Here is an 18,477-nt window from a genome sequence, read left to right as displayed (position 1 = left end):
TCCACTTAGACATCTAACTGAAATTTCAAACTAAGCATCCTCAAAACCAGGCTCCTAATTTACTCCCCACTTCAAATCAAACATTCCCCTCTTGTAGTTTTTCCATTTCAGTTCATGGCAACCCCATGAACTCCACAAACTATGTAAGTTCCCTAAGGGTTTGTTGCTATATCACCAATACCAAACACAATGTGTGGCAGAAAAAGTAGGTTGAACAAATGAATTCATGAATAAATCTTGTGTTTTTTATCTCAGCTCTCTCTGATTTCTTTACCTTCTTTTAAAAGTAGTGAAATAGGGACGCCTGGGTGGCTCAGTTTGTTGAGCATCTGACCCTTGATTTCAGCTCAGGTCATGATTCCAGGGTAGTGACATCAAGCCCCATGTCAGGCTCTACAATGAGCATGGAACCTGCTTGGGATTCTCTCTCTCTCTCTCTCTCTCTCTCTCTCTCTCTCTCTCTCCCCATCTTCTCATCTCCCCAGTACACATAAGCTCGCTCTCTCTCTCTCTCAAATAAAAATAAAATAAAATAAAATAGGTGAAATAAAGTGAAAACATCACTCAAAAAAAGAGTTTTGATTAATTGAATACTGTGGCTCTTGAGCACTACCATAGCTCTTGAACATCCAGGAACTATTACTATATTCAAATATTATGTTGAGTTCCCTCCTTTCCTTCCCCTACAATTAGTCTACAGTAGAGATTAATGCTATACTAGAAGTTCTCTGGCATTCTGGTAGCCTTATAACTGAGCTTAAGCCTTTTTTACCTGTATCCCCTCCCTTTTCATTCTATACGCCCATTCCCTTCTTTATATATATATATATATATATGTATATATGTGTGTATATATATGTATATATGTGTGTGTATATATACATGTATACATGTATGCATATATACATATATACATGTATATACAAAAAGGTGTGTATGTATACACACACACACACACACACATATATATATATACACACACACACACACACACACACACACACACACACACATATACACTTTTCAGGGGGTCAGAGAATGTGTCACACTTTTTTCACAGGTTATCCTGTGATACTTATTAGACATTTCCAAGGCTACTAACTACAAGGTAGATTTTTCCTATTTCAGAGCTAACTGTATTTACTTTTGCACTTAATTTATTTTTTTCTCATCAAGACTCTCAAGTCCTCTTTTCCTTACTCATTAGACAAATGCCATTCCAGGTGTTGAAGTTTGCTTCCTAAAGCCTGATTTTTTAATAAACTGTTTGCAATTTATGTCACTTTCTGGTTGTGACAAACCAGGTGAGATAATCGTCAGCTATAAACTGACAGTTGCAAACCCAGAGGACCTTAACTTGAGAGTCTAAATAAGGAAATACAGCAGCTCAAACTAAAAGTGCTATTCCTAAATATATATCTAGGTGTTTGCTTCTCTTTTTTAGAGTAATACTGGATTATATCTAAATTCTATCCCTAATAGTATCTTCTTCACATGTTTCTTGTGGTGATCACATTAGTAAATATATGTAAAGTGCTTAGTATAGTACCTGGCATGTAGTCAATTCAAGTTAAGTATGTGTTTCTGTTATTGTCATTTTCATTAAGATTAATGATAATTTAATCATATAGGTGAATATACTCTCTTAAATTATAATCTGAAGTACAGTACGTACATGCTATTATTATCTACATTTTAAATCTTTGGTTGATTAAAAAACAGTAAGATGTAAGTAAATTGAATTCACAGTAAAACTGTGATTAAACATGTTAGGAAACCCAGATATATCAGAGCAGCATGAGAGACAGGAAAATAATTAGGTGCCAAGGACCACACAGATCCAGTAATTCTCTTCTGTGTTGGAGCTCATAATAGAAGAAAAGCCCAGGAGAGGGAAAGCTGAGTCACCTAATAAGAAGCACAAAAAAGTTGTTCCACCTGAGCAGGAGAGAGTCAGAAGCAGCAGTTTGGGCCCTCAAACTAACTCGCTGAACAACCTAAAGGCAGTCATAGAGCAGTATCTTACTCAAATGTGAATAGAGATGACAACCAAAATTTCTTAGTTACCATAGTATGGAAGCATTCATTTTTTCAGTGTCAGTGAATCAGAAAGTATGAATTTTCCCTTAGATGTGTCTCAATACATGATCCAGCCATAACTGGAGAAAGTTCCGATTCCCTTTAGGCTGGGAATGTAGCCAATTCATTTACCCATACTGCATTGTGACTGTCCCAACACAGGCCTCCAGGAGACAATGTCTCTTCATTTTAACTGAGTTCGCGAGTTCTGCCTATTCCTCAATATTCATATCTTCTCTCTTCATTCATTCTCCCTGGAAATCTTTCCAGGCCAAGAAGAATTATTCGAACTGCAGTTCTCCCACTGGCCCATATATAATAGAAGAATACATTATGACTATGATAGGCAGAGAGACTTGGTTCAAAGGTCATACACAAGCTCTTGCTTCCTGAAAAGCTAGAGGAAAATGGACTACAATTCTGAGAATGAATAGGCAGAAACAAAAAAGGCAGCACTTGAAGGAAGATATGATTCTAAAAATAGTTTTTAAAAAGAAGCAAGAATCCTTGGCACCTTTTTTTATATAGAACCACATATGCAATTCATATAATGACCAAAATTCTATTCAGATCTGAGGTGGAACTTTTGTCACTTTCCTACACTTTACAGTGTTTTTGATGTACATTTTACTGTATTTTGCCTAAAATTAGACCCTTGGATAAGATGCTAGCTATTGCCACTATCATCCATAATCAGTGGGTATAACCTTTCTTTGTGTCATGGATTTCTCTGAGATGCTTATGAAAGGTACAGACTTCCAAGCACATACATTAATTAGCTTAGGCTTTGTTGATGATTAATATCAAGGATTTCTTCCACAGAAGTCTTCTGGGTGAAGACAGCCCCTCACAGCTCTCCCACCACAAATCCTAGGTCAATTAGATTAGTCTGATCATCAAGTAGGTTTTTATGAAAGAGTAACTATATTTAAAGCCAAATATCAACAATTCAGGGAAATTTTCTTTGCCTTCTTTGTATGGAAACACTCTGTACAGAGACAACTTTTATCTACCACACATTACTGATATTTTAATTTGTAGGCTTGATCACCAAACAACTCCATTCAAGCATTTTATTGATTTTACTATTATTGCATTGCTTTACACAATATTTAATAGTTATAGTCATCAGGACACTGCACATTTTAACCAACTCTTCCTTATAACATTCCTGAGAGGCAGAGAAGCTTATTATCTCTTTATGGGTAATCAAGCCAGAAAAGAACATTTAAATACCCTTCCCAGTGTGGTAGTAAAAGTTGATATCAATGCTAAATTGATGGCTCCCTATCCTAGACTAATCAAACTATACCTTTCTCCTTCATGAAAGTTAGTAGTATTTCCAAATTTGCTGATATGGAGAATGATTTAGTATTGTCAACTAATACAAAGCATCTGTATAGCATCTAAAAAAAATTATTTGTGAACAAAAATCCTCACTGAGCCTAAAAATTGATGTCCCAGATTTACAATATTAAATTCACACTAACTTCCTCCATTGTACCATAAATAATCTATTGATGTCAGTTTCATTGTCATTTTTGTAATTGTCATTAGTTGGTTCATGTTTTAAGATCAGAGTGTCACCTAGTGGTGCACTTTTCTGCTTGGCATCAAATTTCAACAGGCACAAGTACATTCATCGATTATTCATTATGATTGCAACATCATGAATGAAAACGCTGACTGCCACTACTTCCCTAAGCCTATGTATAGGAAATCAAATCCTTGGGAATTTGTAGTCTCATATTTTGATAGTATATAACACAAATGTTGGGGGCTTTTTTTTATTCAAGTGTAACTAACATACAACCATATATTAGTTTCATGTGTACAACATAGTGATTCAACACTTACATACATTGTGAAATAATCACCACCATAAGTCTAGTTACCACTTGTCACCATACAGAGTTAACACAATATTATTGACTGTATTCTCTACGGTATACATTATATCTCCATGACTTATTTTATAACTGGAAGTTTGTACTTCTTGATCCCTTTCACCAATTTTGCCCCCAGCCTCCTCCCTCGTGGCAACCATCACTCTGTTCTCTGTATCTGTAAGTCTGCATTTGGTTTGGGTTTTTTGTTTGTTTGTTTGCTTGCTTTGTTTTCTAGGTTCCACTTATAAGTGAAATTATGCAGTATTTGTCTTCCTCTGTCTGACTTATTTCACTTAGCATAATACCTTCAAGGCCCATTCATGTTGTTGCAAATGGCAAGATTTCATTCTTTTTTCATGGCTGAGTACTATCCCATTGGTTGTGTGTGTGTGGGGGGGGAGGGTACCAGATCTTCTTTATCCATTCACCTATTGATGAACACTAAGATTATTTTTGTATTTTGGCTATTGTAAATAATGCTGCAAAAAAACATGAATGTGCATATCTTTTTGAATTAGTGTTTTTGTTTTCTTCTGATGGATACCCACAAGTGGAATTGCTGAATCATATCGTAGCTCTATTTTTAATTTTTTGAGGAACCTCTGTACTGTTTTCCATTGTGGTTGTACCAATTTACACTCATTTAACAGTGCACACAGGCTCCCTTTTCTACTCATCCTCTCCAATTCTTGTCTTTTTGATAATAGTAACAGCTGAGAGGTGGTACCTCACTATGGTTTTGATTTGCAGGTCCCTAATGATTAGTGAAATGGAGCATCATTTCACATGCCTGTTGGTCATCTGTTGGTCATCTTTGGAAAAATGTCTATTCAGATCATCTGCTTGTATTTTAATCAGATTGTTTGTTTTTTTTGTTATTGAGTTATATGAACTCTTTAGATATGCTAAATATTAACCCCTTGTCAGAGATATCATTTGCAAATATCATTTTCCATTTAGTAGGTTTCCTTTTTATCTTGATATTTTCCTTCACTGTGCAGAAGTTTTTTAGTTCAATGTAGTCCTATTCACTTATTTTTGCTTTTGTTGCCCTTGCCTTTGGAGTAAGATTCAAAAAACCGGACTACGATGGATATCAAGGAACTTGCCACCTTTTTTTCTATTAGGAGTTTTATTGTTCGAGATCTCACATTCAAGTTTTTAATCCATTTTGAGTTGATTTTTATGTATGGTGTAAGATAGTAGCCCAACGTCATTCTTTTGCATGTCGCTGTCCAGTTTTCCCAACACCATTTATCTATGAGACTATCCCTCTTTGCCTTTTATTACAGTCCTTATTTTATTTTGGGTGATATGAGTAGAGTTACTCCAATTCTCTTTTTGTTTCCATTTATATGGGATATCTTTTCCAATCTCTTCAATTTCCGTCTGGGTATGTCCTTACTTCTGAAGTGAGTCTTTTGTGGCCAACATATAGATGAGTTTTGTTGGGTTTTTTTTAGTCCATTCAGTCCATTCTCCAATTTTGATTGGAGATTTTAGTCTATTTACATTTACAGTAATTACTGATATGTGCTTATTGCCATTTTATTAATTTTTTTCTGGCTGTTTATGTAGTTCCTCTCTGTTCCTTTCCTCTCCTGATGTCTACCTTTGTGGTTTGATAACTTTCTTTAGTGCTATGTTTAGATTACTTTCTCATTTTCTTTTGTGTATTTACTGTAAATTTTTGCTGTGGTTACTGTGAGGTTCACATATAATATCACATATATAATGGTCAATTTTAACTGATAGCAATTTAAATTTGAATACATTCCAAAACTCTAACTTTTTATTCCTCCACCATGTTTTATACATTTGATGTCATATTTTACATCTTTTTAAGTATCTTTTAACTAATTATTGTAGTTTTAGTAACTTTACTATTTTTGTCTTTTAACCTTCATAGTAACTTTATAAGTGATTAATCTACTACTTTTATTCCATATTTACCTTTTCCAGTGATAATTTTATTTTGGTATGTTTTCTTGTCATTATTTAGTATCATTTCTTTTCACCTTAAAGAGGTTTAATGGTGATGAACTTCTTTATCTCTTGTTTATCTACAAAATTCTTCCTTCCATTCTCTATAAACTTGCTGGTGTAAGTATTCTTGGTCGAAAGCTTTTTCCTTTCAGTACTTTGAATATATCATGCCACTACTTTCTGGCCTTGAAAGTTTCTGTTGAAAATCTGCTGACTTTCAAGCCTTATAGGGCTTCCCTTGTATGTAACAAGTTTTATGTTTGTTTGCAGCTTTGAAGATTATCTTTAACTTCTGACATTTTATTATATGTGTCTTTCGTTGGAACTCTTTGGGTTCATATTATTTGGAACTCTCTGGGCTTCCAGAACCTGGATGCCTGTTTTCATCCCCAGATTAGGGAAGTTTTCAGCCATTATTTCTTCAAATAAGTTTTCTGTCCCTTTGTCTCTCTCTTCTCCCTCTGGGATCCCTATAACGCGGATGTATTCCTGCTTGATGTTGTCCCATGTCCTTAAGGTACTCCAATTTCTTTAATTCTTTTCTTTTTGCCGTTCTGTCTGGGTAAGTTCTATTATTTTGTTTTCCAGCTTGATGATTCATTCTTCTGCTTCATCTACATCTAGTCATCTATTGAACTCTTCTAGAATATTTGCCAGTTTAGTTATTATATTCTTCAGCTCTATGACTTCTATTTGGTACTTTCTTATATTTTCTATTTTTCTGTTGAAGTTCTCACTGTATGCACACATTCTTCTCCCTAGTTTGGAAAGCATCTATATGACCTTTACTTTGAACTCTCTATCAGGTAGACTACTTACTTCTGTTTCATAAGGTCTTTCTCTGACATTTTATCTTATTCTTCATTTGGAACATATTCCTCTACTCTTCCTTTTGCCTGATTCTCTGTATTCATTTCTATGTGTTAGGCAAAATACTTTCCTCTCTGAGTCTTGAAAAAGTGGCCTTATGTAGGAGATGACCTGTGGGGTTGAGAAGTGCAATCTTCACTGCCCACTGGAGCCAAGTGCTCTAGGGCCTCCCCTGTGTGGGTTGCATGTGCCTTCCAGCTCCTGGGGTGTCACAATCACAGGCTGGAAGGGGTAGGGTGCCTCGCCAGCTGTGACATGGCTGCAGCACAAGGGGTAGAGAGCTCCCGCCTGTGCTAGCAGGTTAAAGGGAGATTGCCAAATGGCACCTGCCAGCATTGGCATTAGCAAGGTAGCATGAGATGGCAAAAATGGCACCTAACAGTGCTTCCATGCCTGGAGAGAGTCCCAACAGATTCCTGCCTCTCTTTAGCACCCACTTTAAGATTAGTAAGTGAGTCAACTTCACACATGGTTTGGCATTTTTAGACTGCTGATTTTGCACTGGACCTAGGGTGACTTAGTCTGCATGGGAGCTCTGTCAGAGTAGGTTCTCTATTCCCTCAAGTTCTATGGTCTCCTGGACATCACCTCCATTGGTTTTACATTTTGGTGGCTTATCTCTCCAGTGCAGGACCCAAGGGTCGGGGTACCTTATGTGTGCAGAAACCCCTTGCTCCTCAGAGAAAAATTCCATATTTTTAAGATCCCTCCCAGTTGTGGGTCACCATGTGGGCAAGGGGGTTTCTGCCTCTCCTACCCATCTCAATGCAGCGCTTTTATCCTTTGTTGTGGAGGATATTTTTCAAGATTTTCTTCATTTTCCATCTATTTTTCAAGACTTTCTTCAGAGGAAATTATTCCATATGTAGCTGTAAATCTGTTGTGGCCATGGGAAGAGGTGGCTTCAGGTTCTTCCTATGCCAACCATCTCTGCAGGGTTTCACAAAAATGTTGTTGACAGATCAGAAGCTTACTGTTAATATTTACTGACAATAAAAGTTCTAAAATGAGATGTAAAAATGAGACGCTTCTTCCAAAAGAATCAGGAAATATGAAAGACATGCTAATAATATGATAATGCCCATCCCAAGACAACAACTCAAGAATTAACTACCTGCAAATAATCATCTGTGTAAGCAGTACCTTGCCTTTAAGGTTCTTAAAAATGCAAGCATAGAGATGAGGGAGCTAATCATACTAATTAACTCACTGTGCCTTGTAACAAATTAATTTTAAGTAAAGGAATAGGCAACTAGAGAAAAAGGCCAAAATCTCAATTAGTTAATCTGAATAGAACATAAATACTCTCAGAACTCATTTGCCCTTTAGAATGAAAGAGTAGAACCGGGATGTTGGGAGCAGCAATAACTCCTCACTAACAACCTAGAATTGCCATTTATGGCACCATTTTTAAGTTCTGTGCTCTGATGGGAGTGTTTACTATATTTGCGTACCAGTGTGTGACAAGTTGATGTAAACTATCCACAACCACCCCAACCTCAGTGAACTAATATAACCTAAAACTTTGACAAGTCCTTTCTATTAGCCTACATTCTGCTTAAAAAGGTGTTTCTAACCAGAAAACTTTGTAGAATAGGTCATACTCAAGACTGTCAGCATTGATTTCTAGTCATAAATTGTGGGAAAAAGACTTCTGCATAACTGATATCATTTTACAAAGCCTATATCATATCACCATTCCAATAAATGCTGATACTATTTTCAACGTTTAGGAAGTATAAAATGAGATTCATTCCTTACTCCCAGAGGATCTAGTTCTTATATCCAAACATTCCCTTCTCAAAATCTGCAACCTCTTCTTTCACAGGTATGAGCCCCCATGTATTCAAAGATACACAGGTGTAATTGCCTTTTCTTGATGCTACTAGGATCTTTCCAGCAACATGTTTAATGTAGCCTTCCTTTCACAAAGTTATTTAAAGGATATTCTACTTACAGTGCTTCTGTTCTGACTCATACACCTTTAAATTTCTGTCATAACCCACCACTAACACCCCACATTCATTTTTAAAACTCAGACTTTCTAGGGGCACCTGGGTGGCTCAGTCAGTTGAGCATCTGACTTCAGCTCAGGTAATTATATCACAGTTCATGAGTTTGAGCCCCACATCAGGTTCTGTGTTTACAGCTACAGAGGATGGAGCCTGCTTCAGATTCTGTGTCTTCCTCTCTTTCTCTACCTCTCCCTTGCTCTCTCGCTCTCTCACTCTCTCTCAAAAACAAAACAAAAAAAAAATAAACATTAAGAAAATAATTTCAGACTTTCCAAACCATTTTTCTTCTGAAATTCCTCAAGGTCATCAATGACTTCACCAAATCTAGTAGCTTTTTCTTGACCTTCACTTTCCTTTCTTGACTTTCACTTTCCAAGACTGTACTTAGTATTATTGACTATCACCTCCTTCTCAAAATAGTTTCTCCTCTTGAATTTCAAGACACTGTATTTCTCTGATTTTCCTTCTCCCTTTACAATTCCAGAGATACACATTTTATATCTGAATGCTATCTACTTCTATTATGTGAATGAGTACACTAGTATTGATCACAATGAAATATTTCTTTCTTTAGTAAAAGGACATGAGATGTTACAAGAGCTACAGGATGCCCAGGAAGAGACACAACATACTTTTTGGTCAATTACACCTTTCCTTGTGTGATCTCTGTAAGACACACCCTATTCTGAGGAGCTGGATGTGTGGTTTAAATGGAAACATGGAGATGTAGAGGACATACGAAATGTCTGGCCTTGTGAGAATATATGGGCATATTCAAAATCCCTCTTGAGCCACCAACAGACCTACTAACAAGTATGGCCTTGGTTAGAGTACATTGATTCATGGCCTCTTTCAATAACTTAAATTATTTGTTTTTAACATTGTCATCTACTGTGTCTAAGATTTCTACTCAATAGACTTTTTAGTGTGTAAATTTTAAACTGTGACACCATAAGGAAATGCTCTGATAGTTTTTTCAATTATCAGGCATCAGTTTGACCAAAATTGCATACTCCAACCATGTTCTTAATATTATTACAATTATAAATGATCTCTTATTTATAACCAGAGGAAGGTACTTTTTTAAAAGCAGTAAGAGAAAGCATGTTGAAAGCATCAGTTTGATTTTGCTTGATCCTTTGAGCCAGGTATCCCAGGACCCAAACTCAGAGGAACTTTAAATGAAATGAGTGATCTGAGTATCAAAACATGATATTCTTCACAGTACACGGAAGACTTCTGTTCAGGATTGTTTAGTTGTGTTTTATTTTTTAGTAATTAGGAATACTTTAGCTTTAAAATGGTAATCCTGAAGAATCCCTGTGAATCCTGTGAAGGATTCAAAGGAGGCCCATAAGAGGTCACTTCAATTGAAAGGGGACAGCTCTACTGTTCATCTAAAATCAAGGAAAAAGGAAAGCAGTACATATTCTAAACCCACTTCGCTCTTTCCCTGCATCCCTCTCCTCTCCTGGCCCCTTTTAAACTGATTAGTTGATACCACTCACTTCCTGTATCTTTGTATATCAGCTTATTATTTGCCCTGTAATAACTTGTATAATACTTTGAGTTAAACACTTACAGTTTCATTTGGAGAATGGGGTATGAGCCGAAAATAAAAATTGAAATTCCTTTTCTTCCACAAACATGTATATAATTATAATAATTGCGATTACTTCTAAATGCTTATTCTATATCACGCATTGTGTAAAACATTTTGTAGATATTATCACATATGATCTTTACATCCATTCTTTGTGGTATTAATATCCTGAATTGATTGACAAGAAAACTGAGACTTAGGTAAAGAAACTTGCTTAGAAAGTAGCAGAGCCAAGATTACAATCTACATCTGTTTCACACTAAAAGAACATTCTTTTCACAACTAAATTAACCTAGTTTTTAATCATATCTTTAATGTATGAATACTATACATTGAAGTGAATACTTTTTCTTGGGCACTAATCCAGATAGAGAATTTTAAATACTCAACAGTCCAGGTTTTGTATCCCAGCATGTTAAGAACCCAGGAAAAGGCTGTTGGAGGGGAGGTGGATGGGGGAGAGTGGGCTAAATGGGTGATGGGTATTAAGGAGGGCACTTGTGATGAGCACTGGGTGATATACATAAGTGATGAATTACTAAATTCTACACCTGAAACTAATATTACACTCTATGTTATCTATCTGGAATTTAAATAAAAACTTGAAAAAAAAAAAAACAAAAAATAAAAGACTTCAAAAGGCAAAAAGAAAAAAAAAGAATCCAGGAGAAAACTTAGGACCACTACAAAAGACAACTGAGGACAAACCTACAGCTTACTTCTCCCCTTTAGTGGACAGTGATCACCACTGTTTATTATAAGATGTGAGTTCCCATGGTAATTGAAAAGGCTGAATTGGGAGAGATTGGGAAGTGCTATTATATTGTAGAGAGACATTTCACATATATAACTTTCTGAGAAAGCTTATGCTTGTAAGCAGGACTTGAAATGTGTTGCCTACTCCCATAATGTCATGAACACCATGAGTTAAATGCATCTTTTACAATCCTAAAGACCAGATCAGCCTCCATCTTCAATTCCAGAGTGTCCCACTAATGCCAGTAAAAAGAAGAAAATCAATTTATATTTTGTTTAGGCTAAACTTGTTTCTAAATGAGTCTTTTCAAGTAAATCTCAAGTTGACTCTCTCTCTCTACACACACACACACACACACACGATTTTTAAGCATAATGAGGTCATCTTTTCTCAAATGTGCACATCTCTGTCACAAGCTAGCCTACCAGAAGATTTGAGAACCTATCTTAGTAGATTATATTATTATTAAGGTTGACCTTTTCTGTGGAGTTTAATGAACTGAAAATTGCATTTTAACCTTGGCTGATATGTTACCAGATATCAGTCATCATTTCTTTAATCTATCCCAACTAGACTATAAATTAAGTGGATCCAAAGTCTAATGTATTAGGCCAGGAGAGGGGTGAAAATAGACCCTTCCTGAATTCATCTTAAGATGGCAGTGGCAATAAGAATTACAACTGATTGGCAGCCACAGTCCCACAATCAAGTGGGAGCTTAAAGTTGTTGTTAACTTGAACATAGTATAAGCGGGTACTCAAAGTCTGGTAAGGACTACCACACACCAGTCATGATGCCAACAGTGTGAAATTATACCTCAAACAAGTCTATTCTTAAGCTTAAAACTTACCTTTTACAATGTACTATTATTCCATGTAACAATTTCAAATATAAAAATTTTGCACCTATCTCTCTTAATTATTTTTATTTTAAACAGAATCTATTCACTGCATAGAATTTCATATGCTAGAAAAAGTAAATATCCCCAATAATTTTATGTAACTAAGCGTCTCTACCATGCCTCCTTTGTTACATCCACACCAATTTTTCCTGTTTTCTTTTCCTTTCCAGGCATTCTTCAGTTTATAAAAGATTTTCTAGTGCATAAACTTCTGACCTCTGCATTCCCCACACAGTTCCTAAGACATTGCAGGTGAGATATTTGTGTAGACTGAAGCAACCTGTATGCAATGTTGGGATGATAAGTTCAATCAATGCTGCAAAATAGCTGATCAGTTCCGAGAGAAGGAAAGTAATTAATTTAACAAATCATGGGGCGCCTGGGTGCCTCAGTGGGTTGAGTGCCTGACTTTGGCTCAGGTCATGATCTCACAGCTCTGTGGGTTCGAGCCCCACATCAGGCTCTGTGCTGACGGCTCAGAGCCTGGAGCCTGCTTCGGATTCTGTATCTCCATCTCTCTGCCCCTAACCCACTTGCATTCTGTCTCTGTCTCTCTTAAAAATAAACATTAAAAAAAAATTTTTTTTTAAAACAAATCAAACACATGTCCCACTCTAGACACTGTGCAAGGTGTTCCATTGACTTAATAACAGACAGAAGCCAGCCTCTGACCTCAAGGAGCTTAGAGTCCTAGGGTAGGAATAAAACATGTGTGCAAATGACTCTAAGTAGTGTTCTTTGGTTTTAAGCCAAAAAGGCAAACTAACCCTTTTTTATCAAAAAAAAAGTCTATAAAACATGTTTGCTCAAATACAGTCATCATTTTTACTTATTGACTTTAGAGAAAAGTAACAAGTTTACATATATCTATACCTGTATCTATATCTCTATCTATCTATGTATGAAAAAGAGATAGGTAGAGATAAATTTTACAATTTTTCAAGATGTCACTTTTTTAAAAAGCACTTCTTTTTTTTTTACCCCCTCTCCTTGTCCCATGTGATGAGCCCAAGCTGTGAGCCTGGCAGGAAGGCTAGAAGGCAGTCTAGTGACAGCCAAGGTCCACACAAGCAGACACGCAGAGCAGGATGGGAGCCCACTAAGGTCAGAAGGTTGGGAAATTTAGTAAATAAGTAAATATATGGAGGATAATGGAGGCCAAGCCTTTCATTGTCAGAGAAGGTACAAATATGAAAAGGGGGAAGCAGGAATAATCCCTACAGTATTAGATTGGAATTGAAGGTATCAGGGGACACACAGTTTTTAATTTATACCTAGAAATAAAGAGAAACCTATAGAGTTGTAAATGTGTGTATATGTGTGTAGGGGGTACATATATGTATGCATATATATAATATATATGGGCACATGTGTGTATATATATATACACTTGTATAGGTTTCCTCCCTCTGTCCACTAAGAGGGACTAGGATCAACAACATCTGAGCCACAATAAAGTACACAAAGCATAGATTTGACTTTTAAATGTCACTCCTCCATTAAAACAAACAAACAATTTGAGATCCAAAATAAATAATGATTGTAATGAGTTATAACTCATTGAATAAAATGTAATCCTCTGAGTATACACTAATATAAATACATGCATATGCACAGACACACAAACTTACATACTATAGAATGCCAACTAGTAAACAGTGAAATTAGAAAATTAATTGATTATTTGTGCACCATTTGCCCACTATTAGAGTAATAATAATTTCTGGCAAGACACATCAATAGATGTTAAAACTGGTAGATATTTAAATGTGGGATGGGTGTCTCTCCACAGAATATCTTATTACAAAGGGAAAGACACCTTTACAGTGGAAAAACCTGGAAGACATCATCTTTACTAAAGGATCAAAAGTTAACAAGAGCAATAAGACAAGTAGACAAGCAACTGTCACCAGATAAGATAAAATGAGAACACAGCATCACTTCTGTGAAATTCTGGCCCAAAATTTTGGGTTTTATCATAAAGAAATATCAAATACGCCCAAATTGGCTTATAATCTTCTAAACTCTTCAAGATCATAGAAAGTCAGAGAAAGACTGAAAAACTGTTCTCAAATGGTTGAAGATTTGAGAAACATGACAAGTAGATGTAAAATACAGTCTTTGATCGTATCACATTGTCATAAGGGAAATTAAAATGGAGTTTCTGGGTGAAGGATATACTTGAGCCATTTATACTATTTAACTTTTTCTATAAGTTTGAAATTGTTTCAAAATAAAAATTATGAAAAGAAGCAAAGCACTTGCTGTAAGGGTAGTATAAGCAAAGTGAGGTGGGATTCAGAAGATAGAGAATCACATCTCTGTAATAACAGAGACCAGGTCTATCTTCATTATTACTGTATCATGAGGGCCCAACCTAGTCTTTCACACAATAAGCATTCAATTGGCATGCATTCAATGAATTCATTGGCTAAGCAAGCAGAAGAAGGGGAGGTGTCAGTCAGGAAAAGATTTATAAAGAGACAGATGAAAACAAGGGCCATTCTAAACATGGTAATAGCATAAGTAAGGTCATAAAGGAGAGAAAACATGAAGCAGCAGGTGGCTAGAGCAGAAAAAATGTTCAGAAACACAGGAGGGGTGATGGTTGGAAAGGTAATACTACATGATAGATGACCTACACTGTCAGGATGAGGTAAAAAATGGATCCTGGATTAAGAAGGGAATTGTAAAAGCTTGTTAGCCATTTGTAAGCCATGTTGGTTTAACCTTTCTTCTTCTATCTGTCCTCTGACAGACATGCAAATGCCCAGTAGGAGATCCAAAGAAATAACAATGATGGTTAATCTACCAGTTAAATAACAAAATCCCTTGGTTCTTCAGCTACATCTCCCAGAGAATTCCACAGGATTATGTTCCACAGAACCCTATATTAATAAGTGTTTCGAGATGGAATAACTAAAATTAAGTTAAATTAATCAAATTTCTCTCCTAAGTGACTCCTCATGGGGATGCTCCAGAGGAAGAAAAAAAATCAACGTGTCCAAGTTGCTCTCAGTACCCTTCCCTATACCACCTCCACCTACCAGAAGAGTCTAAAGGAACTGTAAGAACACACTCTACGACATGCTATTTACGTTGTTGAACAGATAGAAAGAGACTAATGCCCCAGTGTTTTTGAATAGCCAGCTCAACCCTACAAGGCATGAGCAGTTTGAGTGAAACCAGAGATGAAATGATTAAACCAAAATGATGGCAGAAGAGCAGGGCCCTGTACATCATAAGTTGCCTACTTCTTTCTATGTAAACAGTCACACACAGAGATTATAAGACTATAGAAATTCTAGGCCTTCCAAGGGCTCTCATAAGCAGACCTCTTTGTGGCGTATGTTCTAGATCTGGCCTGGTTACCATGGATATCAGAAGGGTTGGAGAAAGCATGCAAGAAAGGAGTTATTCATGGATGAGTAAGGATAGTGCCTATGGGAGTTGGAGAGTAAAAGGGGAAGAAAAGAAATGAGTAGAAAAAGATTGAGAGGCCAATTTGACAGACCTGTACTCCATCTAGCAACATTGACGGAACACCTTCTTCCTTGAGTGTTCACATTCAAGGTCTGGTGACTTTCGGTGACAGAGATGCAAACAACCAGCCCAGAAGGGAGAATGACTGATGATTTCCGTGAAATTGAAATTCAGCGGCGTGTGAAGTATGCACAGCACCTCTTCAATGACTGTATTGGACAATTACCAAGTTGAAAGATACATAAGTACTGTGTAAACTTTGCAAATATTCAAGGAAGCAATAACTCTTCTCTGAATAACTGTGGTTCTTCCTAACATGAGAGGAAGGAAGGAGGCTGCAAGAAATGGTAGCAGCAGAAAGCAAGAGATAAATGAAGGAAAGAGTCAGGAGGCCCTTAAGATTTTCCCTCTAGGTAGAAAGGAGGGAAGATGTGAAATGGAGAAGTAAGGGAGCAGGCATCATGTATGCAATAAATTTTTTGAAAGGCCTAAGATGCCTGCCCCTCAGGGATTCTCAAGCTTCAGTGTACTCAGGAGTCCCCTGGGCAGCAGTTTGTTAAGAATACAGTTTCCATGCAAATCAAAACTACAATGAGATAGCACCTGTCAGAATATCTAAAATCAACAACACAGGGAACAACAGATGTTGGCAAGGATGTGGAGAAAGAAGAACCCTATTGCACGGTTGGTGGAAATGCAAACTGGTACAGCCCCTCTGGAAAACAGTATGAAGTTTCCTCAAAAAGTTAAAAATAGAACTACCCTACAATCCAATAATCACACGCTGGGTATTTACCCAAAGAATGCAAAAGCACTAATTCAAAGAGACAAAATCACCCCTATGTTTACTGCAGCATTATTTACAATAGCCAAATTATGGAAGCAGCCCAAGTGTCCACTGATTGATGAATGGATAAAGAAGATGTAGTGTGTAGTGTGTGTGTGTATCCAGCCATAATATTATTCAGCCATAAAAAGAATGAAATCTTGCCATTTGCAGCAACATGGATGGAGCCAGAGAGTATACTGCTAAGTGAAATAAGTCAGTCGGAGAAAGATAAATACCCTATGATTTCACTCATATGTGGAATTTAAGAAACAAATAAGCAAAGAGAGAGAAAGAGAGAGAGAAACCAAGAAACATACCCTTAATTACAGTGAACAAACCAATGGTTACCAGAAAGGAGGTGGGTACGGGGATGGGTGAAATACGTGATGGGGACTAAGGAGTGCACCTGCTATGATGAGCACCTGGTGATGTATGGAATTGCTGAATCACTATATTGTACACCTGAAACTAATACCAAACTAGGTTAACTAACTGTAATTAAAAACTTGTTTAAAAAAAACCAAAAAATAAATATAAATTTTAACCAAAAAATGCATTTTCCAGGGTTCCACCTTCTCAAAGGTTATGACTCGTTAGGTTTAGGTGTAGTACTCAGAAATCCAACTAATAAAAACACCTTCAAGTGACTGTGATGTAGAGGTCCATGGGCCATATTGTTAGAAACCCTGGGCTCTGGTGATCTAGTAAAAGTCATTTGGCTTAAGGATTTCCTGAAACTAAAATGAGTCATCTTTGAATGAGCCAAAACTGATATAAGCAGGCTCCTAGTTCAGGTGACCAGTAGAGGAATAAAATATAATCTTGTCATCTATGCATGGGCCCATGTCAAGGTATTACTTATTAATAGCATATATGTAAGGGTGTGTATGTCCATGGAGAAAGTCCACTTCAGTTAGGGGAAGTTTGGGAAGAGAAAGGAAGGAATATAATATTGTTTAGGTCCTGATGGTATACAGTCAAATACATGTAAATTCATGCATAATCCATCCTAACTGCAAAGAAACTGAGCCCAAATGAATTCTTAAAATGAAGGCCTCTTTGTTAATGGGTCAGATACAGTGTCCCCCTCACAGCCATGTGCTGAAGACAGTGAAGTACTGTGATTAAAAAGCCCAGAATGGCAGCAGGTCGGCCTGGCTTCAGCTTGGTTCTGAAGCTTTCTTCTGTGTAACTCTGGGCAAACTGAACAACTTTGCCATCTGTAAAATGAATACCAACCCCTCCTCAGGGTTGGTGAAATGGTTAACCCAGTAATGTATGTGAGGTGCTTAGCTCGGGGTAAGACAATGGTAAGCACTCAACATTAAATTAATAGAACATTGGGACTGATATTCCCACTCTTTCAGGCTTTTGCCAAAAAAGTAAAATTAGTTCTCCAGCAGAAGAGAAATTAAATGAAGACTGATCCTGAAACCAGGAATTGCCTCCCCAATTAATCATCCATGCACCATCACTAATTCTTTGGAAGTTTTTCACAGCAATGGAAACCAGTTTGTGGCTTTATCCAAGCTATTTTCATTCTTTATTAAGAATTTTTAAATTTAGGGGCATCTAGGTGGCTCAGTCGGTTAAGCATCCAGCTTTGGTTTGAGTCATCATCTCACGGTTCGTGAGTTCAAACCCCACATCGGGCTCTGTGCTGACAGCTCAGAGCCTGGAGCCTACTTCATACTCTCTGTTTCCCTCCCTCTCTCTCTCTCTCGCTCTCTCTTTGCCCCTCCCCTGCTCTTGCTCTTTCTCTCAAAAAATAAACATTAAAAAACATTTTTTAAAGAATTTTATTTTTTTTTTATTTTTTATTTTTTTTTTTTAATTTTTATTTTTTTTTTCAACGTTTATTTATTTTTGGGACAGAGAGAGACAGAGCATGAATGGGGGAGGGGCAGAGAGAGAGGGAGACACAGAATCGGAAACAGACTCCAGGCTCTGAGCCATCAGCCCAGAGCCTGACGCGGGGCTCGAACTCACGGACTGCGAGATCGTGACCTGAGCTGAAGTCGGCCGCTTAACCGACTGCGCCACCCAGGCGCCCCAAGAATTTTAA

Source organism: Puma concolor, chromosome B3 (genome assembly GCF_028749965.1).
Source record: "Puma concolor isolate L17-30 chromosome B3, mPumCon1.1.hap2, whole genome shotgun sequence".
In the NCBI taxonomy this organism is placed as follows: Eukaryota; Metazoa; Chordata; class Mammalia; order Carnivora; family Felidae; genus Puma; species Puma concolor.
Note: the sequence above shows the minus strand (reverse complement) of the source record.